A 19,284-nucleotide genomic window follows, 5' to 3' on the forward strand; every position below is an offset into this window, starting at 1 on the left:
ACAGATTTATCAAATGAATGAATGAATAGTCACCACCCATGTAGGACTTTATATATTCTGTCTGGGTAAAAAAATAAAAGTGTAAAGTATAAAACCAACAACAACAACAACAAAAACAACAAACCATCCCTCTCTCCCATTTTTGTCCTGAAAGCTATAGTACATTCATGGGTATAGAATAAAGAAATGGAAAGACATTTGGTAATTTTGATATTCAGTTAACCTAATTATGGTGAACAGATGTTCTAAAACCTACTTATAAATTTAAGCAAAATTAACATGATATTCTATGAGAGCATTTTATTTCATAGAATGATTATGCTTGATAAAAAAGGGACGTGTCATTTTTTCTTCTTAGCTTTCACACTAAATAGAAATTGAAATTGATAATAGAAATTTAAAAAATTATACAAAGGATCTCATATTTAGTGTTAAGGAAATCAAAATTATTGAAAAGTTGGTTACAAACCAAGATTCATTATCTATTTTCATTTTCAAGTTGCAGTCTGCTGCCCTACAGAGAAAATATGTTACTTGGCACGCTAGTGATATGTAGAAATTAATATAGCTTCCTAAAGTGCTCAGCTTTTTCAATATAACCTTATAACATTTGGATGGAAACTTGGCCTTTTAATCTACATAACAATAAATACTAAATTTGTAGGTTAAGGAATAAAACAACCTAGATGTATAGGTTTATTTGGTTTCTGATACTAAAGTTTGGTACAATTTGGCAAGGTACCTAACTTTTTTGAGCTTCAATTGCTGAGCCTATAAACATAAGAGGTGATATACGTGATATTTGACACTGTAAAAAATTCAAACTAGAAGATAGGAAGACAGCTATAGGACTAATTACATGGCTGATTATATGAGCATGGACTCACTACAATCACATAGAAATGTTTGAAAAACTACAACAAAAATTAAAATAAATCCATAGCAGAGCTATAAATAAATAAATAAATAAGAAAACAAATAAATAAATAAAATTCCCAATCAAATGAATAGGGAAAAGATAGTTGGAATAAAAATGCAGGAGCTGTCTCTCTGGCTGTCCATGTGGTTGGAGGACTCAGATGCAGGCTTTGGAAATGAGAGGCTTCAATTTTATCACACCCTCCTGGACAGAATATGTGATATTAGAATTGCACAAAGCTGGGGCCTAACCCTTTGATCTCTGTACAAAACAAGGACTTTGAAATATCAGTCTCTCTTGGAAAAGGGAGAAGAAAAGCTGTTCAGTATTTCAATAGAGCTTCAAGAATGCTTTTATCTGGTTTGGGATCTGTATAGAAAAAAGGCTCCTGTGATAATTCTGAGACTTATTTCTATACTATGCCCAGATTTAGTCAGAATTTATAGTTCACATGTGGTGTGGGAGTCCTGAGCCAATAAATTAATATAAGAACAAATCTTATATTAGGGAACTCTCTGGAATACCTGCAAGAAATGATTGTAAAACACTTTTGAGGAGATATTTTTATGAAAGATACATAAAGCTCTTATTTTAAAAAAAGTTTATAGTAAAGATGAGCTCCCAGTAAAAAATTACAAACCACATGAGATAGTTTGGATATTTGTCCCCTTAAAACCTCATGTTGAAATGTGATCCCCAATGTTGGAGGTGGGGCCTAATGGGAGGTGATTGGGTCATGGCAGCTTGAAAGGCTTGGTGCCCTCCCCATGGTAATGAGTGAGTTTTTACTCTGCTAGTTTATGTGAGAGCTGGTTGTTTAAAAGAGCCTGGCTTCTCCTCCTTTTTCTCTTGCTCCCTCTCCCACCATGTGACATGTCAGCTCCTTTTCCCTTCTTCATGATTAAAAATTTCCTGAGACCTCACCAGAAGCTGAGCAGATGCAGATGCCATGGTTATTGTATGGCCTGAAGGACTCTGAGCCAAACAAACCTCTTTCTTTACAAATTGTCCAGTCTCAGGTATTCCTTTATAGTAATGCAAATGGACTAACACACCACATGAAGAACTACTTTATCATTTGAAGTGGACAGACACAGTGAATACAATTGGCAAACTTAGACCTTGAGATAATATAAAAGATTTCAAGAGACCATTAAGTAAGCATGATTTATATAATTATTGGTATACAAATAAATTAAAGCAAAATGTAAGAAAATAAATATTGTGAAAAGTAGAAAATAAATATTATGAGAAATAACTAGATAGATCTTTTTTGGAGGAAAGGGATAGGGTCTAATTCTGTTGCCCCACCTGAAGTGCAGTGGTGTGATCACAGCTTATAGCAGCCTCAATCTTCAAAGGCTCAGGTGATCCTCATGCCTCAGTCCCTTGAGTAGCTGGGACTACTAGTGCATACCACCACATTCACCTAACTTTTGTATTTTTAGTAGAGATGGGGTTTTGCCATGCTGGCCAAGCTGGTCTTGAACTCCTGACTCAAGTGATCCACCCACCTTGGCCTTCCAAAGTTCTGGGATTTACAGGCATGAGCCACCATACCTGGCCTTAGCTAGATCTTCTAGAAATAAATAGTCATAGAAATTAAAAATGCAATAATTTGGATTAAAGAACAGATTAGATGTAGCATCAGAGAGACCTAAAAAAACTAAATAGAATATAGCATGTAGGGTTTGAGAGGAAAAAAATGAATGAGAAATGTGAGAGTAGAGTGAGAAGGTTCAGAAAGAGGTGATAGAATAAGGAAGAAGTACCATTCAAAGTAATAATGATTGACAGTTTCTCAAAATTGATGAAAGATATGAAAACTTAGATTGAATAAACAATTAATTCTGTGTGAAATAAAAAATAAACTCATGCTTTGATATATTAGACAAACTGCAGAACACCAATGACAAAATGAAAAATCTTAAAAGCAATGAGAGAGAAATGACAAATTATTTATAAAGTAATGGCAATGTGACAGATTATCAATACTCAGCAACAGTAGAGGTTAGACAGCAATGAAATAATATCTTCAAAAGACTGAAGGGAGATAACTTTTAACCTATCTAAAATATCATGTAAGAATAAAGTGAAAATAAAGCTATTTTTAGATGAAATCTGAAAGGCTTTACTACTCACTGACTCTAACAAAAAATAAAACATTCACTGACCCTAATAAAAAATAACTCTTAAGTGGGGCACTGAGTACAGAAGAAAGGAGTGGGATGTAAAATGCAAAGTAAATATTAAGTGGCGTCACTTAAAATTGTTGATACTTGGCTAATTTTGAAATATAAAAATAGCAATTTAGGCCAGGCACATTGGCTTACACCTGTAATCCCAGCACTTTGGGAGGCTGAGGAGGGTGTACACTTGAGGTCAGGACCAGCCTGGTCAGCATGGCGAAACCCCATCTCTACTAAATACACAAAAATTAGCTGGGTGTGGTGGTAGGTGCCTGTAGTTCCAGCTACTTGAGAGGCTGAGGCAGAGGAATCACTTGACCCTGAGAAGCAAAGATTGCAATGAGCCAAGATTGTACCACTGCACTCCAGCCTGGGTGACAGAGCAAGATTCTGCCTCAAAAAAAAAAAAAAATTAATATGGTCTAACCTAGTACTAATAAGTATTGGTCTAAATAACAATGACAATAATAATAATGATTAATTTTGGAGGATTTGAAAATAAAGTGGAACTAAAATACAAATTGTCTATAACAATGACATGCAAGATGAGAGGGCTCTTGATTGCAGTTAAAACTTTCTTAGGTCTTTAGAGTTTTTGATACATCGTGAGAGGGGAGACCCTCTCCCCTCCTCCCACTTCCTGACCTCCACCTCCTCCTCCCCTCCAGATGGGAAGGAGGGTGAAAAAAAAAAGAAATAAAATACCAAAGAGCTAGGAAGATGACTCCCTTTTCGGTTCCCATTGTCTCTGCTATCTGTAAGCCTTGAAAGAGTTGCAGATGAATGTTATCCCTACCAACTGGAGCCCAGTACTGGGTCACACCCCTATGTTGGCATGGCCCATGCCCCTGCCTGGAAACACCTCTGCCACCTAATAGTTTACTGCCTTTGTCTTGTCTCTGTAAGCCCCCTCTCCTGCCTGTTCCTGCTTGCGCTGCATATTAATTAGCAAATCAATGAAGCCAAAAGATTGTAAGGTCCCACGTCCAGCAAATGGAGATGACATAGTTTCATTTCAGTTTCCCCTTTAGCATTATAAGCCTATAAAAGGGAAGAGAAGCTGCTTCTTGGGGAGCTTAGTGAATGAGGCTGTAGCCACCACAATACCGCCCCCCCCCCAACACAGCTCCTGGCTGAATAAAAAGCCACTTCCTTCCTCAGTTTGGTGTTTGAGAGGTTTGTTTCTCACCACTCCTGTTTCAATAGTATGCTTCGGTAAATGAAGTATGTATGTAAACTTTAGGAATATCAGCAACTAAATAGAGAATACACAGTTTTTGAAGCAGAAAAGGGTAAAAATGGCAAGGAGAGAGACAAGGGAAAAAACCCTCAATCAAAGGGATAGAAGGCAAATGGAAGAAAAAGAAGCAAAGACAACAATGCTAGATACAAACCAGAAAAAATATTGATAGACACATTCTAATAAGTAATAAACGCAGATTGGATTTATCAATTAAAGAACAGAAACTGAGATTTGATTTATACAATATCTAGCTATAGGCCATTTATAAGAGGCACAACTGTAATGACACAGAAAGCTTGAGAGTGAAGAGATGAAAAAAGACATACTTGGAAAAAACAAACCGTAAATACTGTCCAGTCTCAGGACTGGAGATTATTAATTTCACACCTAACAGACTTTCAGGCAAAATTTTTATCAGAAATTGTAGAGACAGAATTAATCTACAGCTGGAAAGGAAAATCATTATGTTTATCTCTGGGAATGCTTGGGTGTCTGGTTTTTGACTTTTGGCCAAGATAGGGGCAGTGGACTTTGTGATGTGTCATTTAAGGTCCAAAACTCCCATAGTGATTCTCAAGGTCAGTTTCTTTACTGATGAGTTCCAACTGGCTTAACGGGTGTGACAAGCTGGTTTGATTGTGTCCAGAAGGACTTAAAGCCCCCCTACTGAAAAATTCTCTTTGAGTTCTTCTGAAGCTAAAATTCTTTGTACACATCTTGGTGGTTAAAGTTGGGCCCTGGGGAGCTTGCCTGTAATCACTTTCTCTTGCTACACTGTGTTCTTTGTCTTTAAAAGCCTTACAGGCCTATATGGATGCTCCTCAATTTATGGTAGTGTTATGTCCCAATAAACCTATTTTAAGTTGAAAATATTGTATGTTGAAAATGCATTTATTATACCTAACTTACTGAACATCATGGCTTAGCCTAGCCTACCTTAAATGTGCTCAGAATACTTACTAATGCCTACAGTTGGCAAAATAATCTAATATGAAGCCTATTATGTAAGAAAGTGTTAAAAATCTCATGTAACTTGTTAAACACTGTATTAAAAATAAGAAACAGAATGCTTGTATGGTACTCAAAGTACAGTTTCTTCTGAATGTGTATCACTTTCACACCATCTATAAAGTCAAAAAAAATCTGAAGTTGAGCTATTGTCAGTCAGGAGCCATCTGTATTCTGAATTTTAGGAAGTCTGGTGTGAGTTCTTTCAAATATCTAAACTGGGGCAAACTTTACAGAGGTAAAATGGGTCAAAATATAATGAAAAAAGAATATTTTACCCAGATGTTGTAGCAATTTTCAACCTATGTGTGCCTAGAAACTTAATCTTAAAATATATAAGGCCAAAATATAGAAGAATTACTCAGAGGATAAATCCATAATCACTCCCCACAGAAACTGTTAAATCAAGTGTATTAAAATTAGTTAACATAGTTATATGGCAGAGTTGCATACGTGTGCATCAATTGTTGTACTGGAGTGAGCATAGAAAGTCTACACCAAGACAAAAGTATGCGAAATTGCAGGGTTTTTATTAACAGTGGCCACGGAGGACTCGTGTCTCTCCAACCCGTGGCCCCGAAAGGAGGGTGTTAAGACCTTTTATATCTGTAAAACCACCTTGGGAGAGAGGGTGAGGGGCAGGAGTGGGTGAGGGGCTTCAGATGTTCTGAGGGCTAGTGGATTCTGTAAATCACCTCCTGGATGGAGATGAGGGTGAAGGGCTCTGGACATTCCAGTGGATTCCTGGGCGAAGATGAGGGTGAGGGGCTCCGGACATTCTGAGGGCCAGGGGACTTTTGACATTCTGATTGTTACTTAAGTGGTTCACAAAAGTTAAGATAAGCATTTGTTTACACATTGTCTGGGTAGGGTGGAAATCACGACCTTAATTACTTATTACAAGTTGCAGGGACCAAGATGGCGTGGGTTTGGACTGCTTGCCTGTCACATTAGGGGTTACAGAGAGCAGTTTCAACAGAAAGCTGAGGTATGGTTGAGGTATGTAGGTTTGTGGGGCTTTTATCATGTTACAAATAATCTGTTTTCCCTTTTCCTCTCTCCCTCCCTCCCTCCCTCCCTCTCTCTCTCTCTCTCTCTCTCTCTTTCTCTCTTTCTTATGGAGTCTCACTGTTACCCAGGCTGGAGTGCAGTGGTGTGATCTTGGCTCACTGCAACCTCAGCCTCCCGGGTTCAAGTGATTCTCCTGCCTCAGCCTGCAGAGTAGCTGGGATTACAGGCACGTGCCATCATGCCCAACTAATTTTTACATTTTTAGTAGAGACAGGGGTTTCACCATGTTGGCCAGGCTGGTCTCGAACTCCTGACCTCAGGTGATCCACCCACCTCGGCCTCCCAAAGTCTTGGGATTACAGGCGTAAGTAGTGTAGGGCTGTGGCTGGGAAAATTATGTAGTTTTTCTGCTCTTATATTCAGTTATTGTGACTGCATCTGCTTCCACAGCCAAGCCAGGGAAAGATGGGGAAAAAAAAAAAGCAACATGTATTTCCCTCCTGCTCTTGGAACACAAGTTCTGGCCGGAGAGAAGAGTTCTTTTCCCTTAGAGTTTTAGGGGCTTGCGCAGCTACCACTGCTTCTATGTCTGTTGCTCCAGGGGATTGCCTGGGGGTAGCAATAAGAAAGCACAGTAAAGAACACCCCAAGGGATTTTCTTATTCTGGGGTTTTCTTACTCTGGTCCTGAAAGGCTCCCTTTTCTGCTTTTTGGACCAGAATGAGAGGCCTTCTTTTGGAGTTCCTTCTATTTGCACCTAGTGTGGAGTTCCAGGTTTTGGGATGCTTTTAAGTCTAAGGCCAGGAAATAGTGGGAATGAAGAGGACAAAACTTACCAGCGGATTGATCTTACTTTGAGTTCTGTTTTGTCTTCCAAACCAGTCTGCTATTATTTACTTTTTAGAGTCCCCAGATAACCGCTCTCTGCTTTCTGTGCAAGGTTTTTAGTTGCTTCATTGAATGAGGCAGGGTTCAGTGTGCTTACTTCATCTTAACTGCAGCCACCCTCTGGAATCATTATCTTTTAATTAAAAATCAGCGGTTTTACGTTTTGTTCTACTAGAGTGCATTTAACATGGAGCCCAAGGCATCTCTTCTTTCCTTAGCTTTTTAAATCTTCCATCAGGAATAAACATGAGACGATTTAAAAAAATTTACTAACTACACATATTCTTTCTCTTGTATATGGGCACAAGATACTATAGAGGTAGAGGAAATTGCTACCTCAGTGAACATGCATGTACTTCAAGACCTGTTTGGAGTTTTTAAGAAAATATTTCTTCACTCATTGCACTTAGGCTTTCAAATGGAAAAAGAGTAACTTGAAATGCATTAGAGCAGCAAGTTTCTCATGTGAAACTTCATTTCTTGGCAGCCTCTTCCTGAAGAGACCAAGCAATATTCTGTATTGCTCTGAAAGCATGGGGTAGCCACTCTAGGCTGTCCACCTAGCCAGGCTCAATTTCAAAGACTGACTACATTACTAGTTCAGTGCTTAGCAATTAACATTGCACAGACCACATGGCTGACCTTTATTTTAAACGTGTTTTTACAGTTTCAGAATGTATGTAGAGAAAGAGCTTATAATATATTCTTCAGTTAAAAGCAACAAAGAGAAAACTTGCTTCTCATTACCAACAGGGCATGACTTTTATGTATAAAAAATTCAAAATTCAATAAACAACTATAAGGCTATTTTTCATAAGTATACAACCACAATAAAAACAGTCTTAAAGTTGGCACAGCATAATTTCTTGAGAACAAAGAGTCACATCACCACTACCATCACGACAAGGCAGGGGGCCAGGAAAGGGAGAGAGAGGGAGGGAGGGAGGGAAGAGGGAGAGGGGGAGAGAGAGAGAGAGAGAGAGACAGAGAGAGAGAGACAGAGAGAGAGAGAGAGAGACAGAGAGAGAGCGCGAGAGCGAGAGGGCGAGAGAGAACATCATTTAGTTGATTGGGCATTTATGGTTTGAAAAATGATCATTAATTGCAGTTTGTTCTTAAAACAGTAGATGGCTCCTTAGACCTGAAATAGTTCAGAATGATATTTTTGTAAGGACAGTGTAGAAATATAATTCAAGTAGGGAGATCTTGTGCTGGTTCCTTTTGCTAGAAAGGCAATCTATTGTTACATTATGAGGTCAGGCACTCAGAAATATATTATCTGAACTTCCCAGAATTGGTGAGGGTGAATCAATGATAAGGAGTCATAGAATCCAATTTTGTTATCCTTTTGCTGTGGGATCTAGCATAACATTGTTGAGCTTCTTGCCATGGATGCAATTGTCTCTAGGGTCAGGAGATGCATCAGTAAGCACAAGACTCAATAGCTGTAACAGATGAAATAGGAAGAATTGCCACTGAATGAGATATTTTGAAAGAGTTGGAATTATTTTTTTGTTTTGGGAATGGGAAAGAAGCGTATAGAATTTGGCAATATTAACAAGACAAAACTTTCTCATGACACCATAGATTTATTCTAAATAAAAATGGAGAGGCTGAATAGGGATCTTTGGTTTTAATGCAAATGCCAGAGAATTACTTTGTAGCAGAAGCTTGGGAAGCATTAGTTTGTAACTTTTTGATGAGGGAATCAATATAATTGGAGGTGAAAGATTCATGCACACTTAGAAATAAGCAGTTGGGTCCTTGGAAGAGCAGGAATGGGAAGGTGGGTCTACAATCAAAGAAACAGGAGTGTTCTGCTCTTAACTTGACTCATTTAGGCTTTGTCCATTTACTTCTCTCTATTTTGATGATAAATATCTCCTTGATCCTCTGTTCTAATTTTTTAAATCTTCCTCCCAACTTCTGCTTACTCATAGTTTTGTTTCCCTTGTAATTTCTGCTTGAACATGGTCTGTTGTGGTTTTCTTGCTCAATTTCTACATTAGATCATCTCACTTCAGTTTCATTTTGTTGACTTCCTTTTTTTTTTCCTTGATGATCAGTCTCATCAATTTCACTTTCTGAAGAAGAGAAATTGATGAGACTGATCTCAATTCTTGTCCCAGGCCACACTGTATTTTTTTTTTTTTGCAGTTTTTGGTTTAACATTCTTTTGGATCAGGTATTCTCCTATATATCTGGCAAGGCTAGAAAGGATATAAAGCATGTTTGCGTAAGTCCAGCTTCTTCTGCATGGTGAGGGACAGGGCAGAGGACCTAGAATCAGAATTTGGTTTATTTAGAACTAGGGTGACCACATGTCCAAGTTTTTCTGGAAGATTCACAACTTAAATATATTGTCTTGCATCCAGTGTAGTTTAGCATTTGTCTCAGGCCTTTCATTTTTTAATAAAATTAGGCCGGGCACGGTGGCTCAAGCCTGTATCCCAGCACTTTGGGAGGCTGAGGCAGGCGGATCATGAGGTCAAGAGATCGAGACCATCCTGGCCAACATACTGAAACCCTGTCTCTACTAAAAATAAAAAAAATAAAAAAAAATTAGCTGGGTGTGGTGGCTTGCACCTGTAGTCCCAGCTACCTGGGAGGCTGAGGCAGGAGAATTGCTTGAATCCAGGAGGTGGAGGTTGCAGTGAGCAGAGATCGTGCCACTATACTTCAGCGCCTGGTGACAGAGTAAGACTCTGTTTAAAAAAAAAAATAAATAAAATAAAATAAAATAAAATTTAAAAAATTCATACTTGTGGTGGTGGACATGGATATACATTGCCCAAATCTACCTTTCAGGAGGATTTGCTTTCTAGCTGGTGGAGTGCAGCCAGCAGACACCTCCAGCTGTCAGCTTCTTTGGGATTTGCTTGAGCTGCCCTGAACTGCATCATCCAAGGTCATACCTTTTCCAAGGCAGCCTGTGTCTGGTGACTGACTGAGGTGGGGGAATAAAGTCCTGGCCATTTCACCCTAATTGGGGAAGCCTCTGTATCGGTTTGTTTTCACACTGCTATAAAGAAATACCAGAAACCAGGTTATTTTTAAGAAAAGAATGTTAATTGAATTATAGCTCCACAGACTATAAGGAAGCATGGCTTGGGAAACCCCAGGAAACTCACAATCATGGCTGGTGTTGAGCACCTGTAGCTTTTCTAGGTGCACAGAGAAAGCTTCTCATGGATCTACGATTCTGGGGTCTGGAGGACAGTGACCCTCTTCTTGCAGCTACACTAGGCAGTGCCCCAGTGGGGACTCTGTGTGGAGATTCCAACCTCACATTGTGCATTGCCCTAGAAGAGGTTCTCCTAAGAGAAGTTCTCCATGAGAGCTTTGCCCCTGCAGCATATTTCTGCCTGGACATCTAGGAATTTTCATACATCCTCTGAAATCTAAGTGGAGGCTCTGAGTAAAGCCTCAATTCTTCACTCTGCACACTTTCAGGTTTAACACCACGTGAAAGCAGCCAAGGCTTATGGTTTCAGGAGCAGTAGCCTGAGACATATTTGGGATCCTTTTAGCCATAGCTGGAACTGGAGCAGCTGGGATGCAGGGAGCAGTGTCCTGAGGTGACACAGGGCAGCAGGGCCCTGGGCCCAGCCTACAAAACCATTCTTCCCTCATAGGCCTCTGGGCCTATGATGGTAGGGGCTGTCATGAAGGTCTCTGAAATGCCTTTGAGGCATTTTCCCCAGTGTTGTGCCTATTAACATTTAGCTCCTCTTTACTTATGTAACTTTTTGCAGCTGGCTTGAATTCCTCTCCAGAAAATGGTTTTTTCTACCACATGGTCAGGCTGCAAATTTTCTAAACTTTTATGCTATACTTTTCTTTTAAATATGAGTTCCAGTTTCAGTTCATCTCTTTGCTCATGCATGTGATCAAATGCTGTTAGAAGTAGCCAGGTTACTTCTTGAATGCTTTGCTCCTTAGAAATTTCTGCCAGATACCCTAAATCATCACTCTGAAGTTCAAAATTTCATGGATCCCTAAGGTGAGGCACAATGCTGCCAGTCTCTTTGCTAATGCATAACAAAAATGACCTTTGCTGCAGTTCCCAGTAAGTTCCTCATCTTCATCTGAGACCACCTCAGCCTGGACTTCATTGTTCATATCACTATCAGCATTTTCGGTCGTCACAACAATTTAGTAAGTCTCTAGGAAGTTCCAACATTTCCCTCATCCCCCTGTCTTCTTCTGAGCTATTCCAAACTCTGCTCATTACCCAGTTCCAAAGCTGCTTCCACATTTCCAGTCATCTATATAGCAATGCCTCACTCCCAGTATTAATTTTCTGTATTAGTCAGTTTTTACACTGCTATAAAGAAATGCCTGAAACTGAGTAACTTTTAAGAAAAGAAAAACGGTTTAATGGACTCACAGCTCTGCCAGCCATACAGGAAGCATGCCTGGGGAGGCCTCAAGAAACTCACAGTCATAGCAGAAGGTGAAGGGGAAGTAGGCATGTTTTACATGGCTGGAGAAGGAGGAAGAGAAAGGAGGGTGCTTCATATTTTTAAACAAGCAGATCTTGTGATAACTGACTCACTATCAAAAGAAGAGGAAGGGGGAAATCTTCCCCCATGATCCAATAATCTCCCACCAGGCCCCTCCAACACTGGGGATTATAATTCCACCTGAGAATTGGGCAGAGACACAAATCTGAACCATGTCAGTGCTGCATTCTGACTGGTAACATTTACTCCAGAGCTCTTTACAATGTTGACCAAGCCTTTGTCAGGCCTGCATCACACTCCAACTTCTGCCTGATTTGATCTCTCAACCCTTCCTTCACAGGTATTGATCCCTACTAAACATCTTATACCCCAAACTCTATCTCAGCATTTACTTCTAGAAAACCTAACTGGTGGTGGTTACTAGCAAGAGTTGTCTGAAAAACCAGATGGGGTTTTGAAGCTGGATATCTCACTGCCTCTCTGGTAAAGAGGACCCCATACTGATGGTGAGTGGAGCACAGACAGCACATGGTACTTGCTACAACTCATCAGTGGTGAATTGGGCAGGTTTGTCAGAAGGGAATGTACTTGAAGATGCAATGTATCAAGTATTTAAGAGTTATGGATAAATTAGTAGATATAAGGAAAAAGATTGATTGCTTGCTTATTGCTAAGAACCACTGATGCTCTTCAGGAAGAAAAGGAACTGCTGAGTGTAAGTAATATACTCTTGAAAGCTAGATATAAAAGCCAGGGTGCCTCTTCAGTTGCATGCAGAAAGCTCTCATCTCCTACAAAGGCAAGGCAAACAAAGCTGAGGGCCAAGCTGAGACCTAGTAACAATTCGTTAGCTGAACTTCAAAGAAGATTAAATGCCCTCTCAAGGCAGGTATGTTATGCCAAGGTCAGGCCTCTGTTTTGGAAGACCTCAGAAGTTGAGCTGTAGGATGGAGATATCTGGGTGACTGTTCTCAAAGATTTTGATTCCCCAGACACTTTTGAACCTTTTGGATCTATAGGAGAGGTCCACCCTTTTCTAGTAAAAGCTAACACACCCCTGTGGTAGAAAACAATATAAAGTCTTTTCTTTTGAAAGGCAAAGAAGGCCTCTGTCAGGCCCCTGCCGCTACCTGCTTTTCTAACCAATCAATCTTTAACTCAAGTCTCAGTACACCTCAGCTAGGAATGTGCTGGGACTGATAAGGAGGAAATGGATATACCTCAAAGGAGCTGAAAGACCTAGGTAACATGTCCCAGGAAGAACCTGGGGAACACATATAGGCTTGGATTTAACAGGTTCTTGATCAAGGAAACAGAACATAAAATTGGATAGAAAGGAGTTTATTGATTTGGAAGTGCTCTCCCAAGATCAAGATTTGATATCCTGGCAAAATCCTTAGGAATGGTGAAAACGTGACACTAGGATACATGAAAAAATTGATGGCCCATACTGAACAAAGATGAAATGCCATGACTTCTGTGGCAGACGATAGAGAAAGGGATTGGGAGACTCAGGGAAGTGGGCATGATGGAGTGGGTACTGGAAGACTCAGCAGATGATTATGTTTTATATCTTTGTTGTGAGCACCCAAGATTCTGAATGATTTAAAAAATTGTGATAAAATAGCATAAAGAGAACACCACAAAGATAATCCTCAAGAAGAGCAACCCCAAGGCACATAATCATCAGATTTACCAGGTTGAAATGAAGGAAAAAATGCTAAGGGCAGCCAGAGAGAAAGATCAGGTTACCCACAAAGGTAAGCCCATCAGACTTACAGCGGATTTCTCAGCAGAAACCCTAAAAGCCAGAGGAGACTGGGGGCCAATATTCAATATCCTTAAAGAAAAGAACTTTTAACCCAGAATTGCATATCCAGCCAAACAAAGCTTCATAAGTGAAGGAGAAATAAAATACTTTATGAACAAGCAATTGCTCAGAGATTTCATCACCACCAGGCCTGATTTACAAGAGCTCCTGAAAGAAGCATTAAACATAGAAAGGAACAATCAGTACCAGCCACTCCAAAAATGTACCAAATGGTAAACAGCATCGACACAATGAAGAAACTGTATCAATTAATGGGCCAAACAACCAGCTAGCATCAAAACGGCAGGATCAAATTCTCACACAACAATATTAACATTAAATGTAAGTGGGCTAAATGCCCCAATCAAAAGCCAGAGACTGACAAATTGGATAAAAAGCCAAAACCCTTTGGTGTGCTCTATTCAGGAAACCCATCTCATATGCAAGGATACACATACGTTCAAAATAAAGGGTTGGAGGAAGATTTACCAAGCAAATGGAGAGCGAAAAAAAGCAGAAGTTGCAATCCTAGTCTCTGATAAAATAGACTTTAAATCAACAAAGATCAAAAGAGACAAAGAAGGGCATTACATAATGGTAAAAGGATCATTGCAACAAGAAGAGCTAACGATCCTAAATATATACGCATCCTATACGAGAGCATACAGATACATAAAGCAAGTTCTTAACGACCTACAAAGAGACTTAGACTCCCACATAATAATAGTGGGAAACTTTAACACTCCACTGTCAATATTAGACAGATCAACCAGACAGAAAATTAACAAGGATATCCAGAACTTGAACTCAGACCTGGACCAAGCAAACCTAATAGACATTTACAGAACTCTCCACCCCAACTCCACAGATATACATTCTTCTCAGCACCACATCACACCTACTCTAAAATTGACCACATAATTGGAATTAAATCACTCCTCAGCAAATGCAAAAGAACGGAAATCACAACAAATAGTCTCTCAGACCACAGTGCAATCAAATTAGAACTCAGAATTCAGAAAGTAACTCAGAACTGCACAACTTCATGGAAACTGAACAACTGGCTCTTGAATGTCGACTGAATAAACAATGAAATGAAGGGAGAAATAAAGATGTTCTTCGAAACCAAGGAGAACAAAGACACAATGTACCAGAATCTCTGGGACACATTTAAAGCAGTGTCTAGAGGAAAATATATAGCAATAAATGGACACATGAGAAGCAAGGAAAGATCTAAAATCAATATCCTATTGCCAAAATTGAAACAGCTAGAGGAGGAAGATTATAATGGATTATTATACAGCCTTAAAAAGGGAGGAAATTCTGACAAATGCTACAACCTAGATAAACATTGAGGACATTATGTTGAGTGCAATAAACTAGTCACAAAAAGACAAATACTGCATGACTCCACTTATATGATGTACTTAGAGTAGTCGAAATCTTAGAGACAGAAAGTAGACGTGTAGTTGCCAAGAGCTAGGTTAAAGTAATGGGAAGTTATTGTTAATGGGTATAGAGTTTCAGTTATATGAGATTAAAAGAGTTATGAAGATAGATGGTGGTGATTGTTCCACAACATTATTAACGTATTTAATATCACTGAACTATATACTTAAAAGTGGTTAAGATAATAAATTAGATGTTAACCCCATCAAAAAGTGGGTGAAGGATATGAACAGACACTTTGCAAAAGAAGACATTTATGCAGCCAACAAACATATGAAAAAATGCTCATCATCACTGTCATTACAGAAACGCAAATCAAAACCACATTGAGATACACCTCACGCCAGTTAGAATGGTGATTATTAAAAAATCCGGTGACAGCAGATGCTGGAGAGGATGTGAAGAAATAGGAACGCTTTCACACTGTTGGCAGGAGTGTAAATTAGTTAGACCACTGTGGCAGACAGTGTGGCGATTCCTCAAGGATCTAGAAATAGAAATACCATTTGACCCAGCAATCCCATTACTGGGTATATACCCAAAGGGTTATAAATTATTTTGTTAGAAATATACATGCACACGTATGTTCATTGTGGCACTGTTTACAACAGCAAAGACTTGGATCCAACCCACATGCCCATCAATGATAGATTAGATAAAGAAAATGTGGCACATATATACCATGGAATACTATGCAGCCATAAAAAAGGATGAGTTCATGTCCTTTGCAGGGACATGAATGAAGCTGGAAACCATCATTCTCAGCAAGCTGACATAAGAATAGAAAACCAAACACTGCATGTTCTCACTCATAAGGGGGTATTAATGAGAACACATGGACACAGGGAGGGGAACATCACATACTAGGGTGGAGGAACTAGGGGAGGGATAGCACAGGGTTGGGGGATTGGGGAGGGATAACATTAGGAGAAATATCTAATGTAGGTGATTGGGGAATGAATGCAGCAAGCGACCATAGCATGTGTATACCTATGTAACAATCCTGCATGATCTGCACATGTACCCCAGAACTTAAAGTATAATAAAAAATAATAAATAAATAAATAAATTAGGTGTTTTATATATTTTACCACAGTTGAAAAACTGAAAAAAAAATTAAAAACAAAATTACCTAGGAACACTCTTACACAGTTGGTAGGAGTGTAAATGAGTTCAACCATTGTGGAAGACTGTGGCGATTTCTCAAGGATCTAGAAATAGAAATTTCATTTGATCCAGCAATCCCACTACTGGGTATATACCTAAAGAACAACTATAAATCATTCTATTATAAAGACATATGCACACACATGTTCATTGCAGCCCTGTGTACAATAGCAAAGACCTGGAACTAATCCAAATGCCCATCAATGATAGACTGGACAAAGAAAATGTAATATACACCATAGAATACTATGCAGCCATAAAAAATGATGAGTTCGTGTCCTTTGTAGGGACTTGGATGAATCTGGAACCCATCATTCTCAGCAAACTGACACAAGAACAGAAAGCCAAACACTGTATGCTCTCACTCATTGGTGGGTGTTGAACAACGAGAAAACGTGGACTCAGGGAGAGGAGTGTCACACACTGGGGACAGTTGTGGGGGGTAGGGGAGAGACAGCGGGGGTTGGGGAGGGAGAGGAGGGTGGGTAGGGATAGCATGGGGAGAAATGCCAGCTATAGTATGCACCTAAAGTAAAATAAATAAATTAAAATTACCATATGATCTAGCCATTCCATTTCTGAGTATGTTCCCAAAGTAATTGAAAGCAGGGCCTCAAACAGATATTTGTACACCTATGTTCATAGCAGCCTTATTCACAAAAGTCAAAAGGTAGAAGAAATCCAAGGGTCCACTGATAGATCAATGGGCAACAAACTGGTGTGTACATAGAATGAAATATTATTCAGCCTTAAAAAGGGATGAAATTTTGACACATGCTAGGACATGTGTTCTAAGCTACTCCTTCACTGGAAGGCTTTGAAAGTAAATTATTTCACCTTGGTCACTAGCTCTGGGAATTGTTATCCCAGATATGAATAAAGTTCAATACAATCTTTGAAAACTTGCTGTCTCTTGGAACCTGTTTTCTCATCTCTCTAAATAAGAAGGAATAATAAACTACTTTCTTAAGTTATAACAATATTATAGAAATAAATATTTATAAAGTGCTTTGATGGAGAACAAAGGAAGATGCTATGAAGTGCCAATTGCTGATATTATTTAATCACATTCAGCTCCTAAATCAGAAAGATTAAATAATGGTTGGCATAACAACTATTCTGCTTAATCTCAGTACGTAAGTTTTGTGAAATGTTGATTAGTATGTTCTTAATTCATATGAATTTTGCTATTACAGTCCACCCTTGAACAATGGGGGATGGATGGGAGTGTTAGGGGTGCTAACCCCCACATAGTTGGAAATCTGCATATAACTTTTGACTCCCCAAAATCTTAATTCCTAATAGCCTACTGTTGACTGGCAGCTTTACCAATAACAGAAAGTCAATTAACACATATTTTTTATATTAATGTATTGTATACTGTATTCTTATGATAAACTAGAGAGAAGAAAAAATCATAAGGAAGATAAAAATACATTTCCAGTATGCTACTGCATTTATTGATCCCATAAGTTTGTGTCATCTGTTTACAAGTTGACTCCTTTATCTGAAATGATGGACAATGCAGCTGCAGACCTCAATCTATGATACATATCAAGCAATTCAACCTTTTCTTTTTTTTTTTTTTTTTTTTTTTTGAGACGGAGTTTCACTCATGTTACCCAGGCTGGAGTGCAATGGCGCGATCTCAGCTCACCGCAACCTCCGCCTCCTGAGTTCCGGCAATTCTCCTGCCTCAGCCTCCTGAGTAGCTGGGATTACAGGCACGTGCCACCATGCCCAGCTAATTTTTTGTATTTTTAGTAGAGATGGGGTTTCACCGTGTTGACCAGGATGGTCTCGATCTCTTGACCTCGTGATCCACCCGCCTCGGCCTCCCAAAGTGCTGGGATTACAGGCTTGAGCCACCGCGCCCGGCAATTCAACCTTTTCTTATGATGTCATGACTTTTCTCTGCTTCTTGGGACCACTTCCAGCATTTGTAGTAGCACTTTGTATGGGTCTGATGGTGTTATTCAACGTTTACAGTATTGGATTAACCATGAAAACATATGAGAACCACAAGAGATCACTTTTTACTGTGATAGCAATTTACGGGAGAGACAAACTGCTCATGTGGAGATATCAGCATCATACTGTGCTTAAAGCAGATCCTCACGTCACTTGGCCTTACAGTAATAGCAACTAAAGGTGGCTACAAAATTATTATGGTAGTATATATAGTATGTACTATAGTTAATTTTATGCAGTTATGATTAAATACTGCATCTTTACATTTGCTTACATTTCTCACTACAGCTAATGGTGACATATATGGTCTGTAAATGTTTCTGTGCATAAGTTTTGATAAATTTTAACTTTTTAGAATACATTTGTGTATATTTTATGGTAGTTAATGATAAAATAGGCTAATATCTATGTATATTTTATGCATTCATAACATACTTAACTTTTTCTTATTTTTTTGGATGCTTGTTACATGGTTCATCTACAAGTTTTTTTCAAATTGTCACAAATTTCCAAAAATTTTTCCAATATATTTATTAAAAAATATTCAAGCATAGGTGGACCCATGCAGTTCAAACACCTGTTGTTCAAGGGTCAACTGTAATAATTTCATTTGCTTGGATAGAAAACAAAGCTCTTTACAAAGCTACGTAAAGTTGTGACTTCAAGTATTGCTACAAATATTTTTGAGTTCTGTTCCCAAACACATTCTTAGTTCACATAAATGATATATTTGGATCTTTAGGCCACTACTACTATTGTATGCAGAAAGTAGGTTTAATGTTAAACCTGTTTTTATTTCTTGGTATTTTAGAATTTATTATTAAATTTAAAGCATTTGAACTTGCTAAGGTGAGGTAAATTAATTTTACAGCTATATCATTATTATTTCTAAGTCTATCCATTCAGCTTTCCAAGTGGGTTAATGATATAAATGTAATCTAATAGTGTGAATAAGATTGGACAATACCCACAAAGAAGACTGAGCAAAAAGCTGGTGATGCCTGATGACTAAAATTCTAGAAAGTCTTAGGCTATTCAATTTAAAATGTTTCAGTAAGTATTAAAAATAAAAAGTATAATGCTTTATTAATAAATTATTTATTTTAAAATTATTTACTTAATTGATTTATTAGGGGGGCATCACGCACTGGGGTCCATTGGAG

The sequence above is a fragment of the Sapajus apella genome, unplaced genomic scaffold, assembly GCF_009761245.1.
Source record: "Sapajus apella isolate SASKATOON/1434 unplaced genomic scaffold, GSC_monkey_1.0 scaffold1, whole genome shotgun sequence".
Classification (NCBI taxonomy): domain Eukaryota; kingdom Metazoa; phylum Chordata; class Mammalia; order Primates; family Cebidae; genus Sapajus; species Sapajus apella.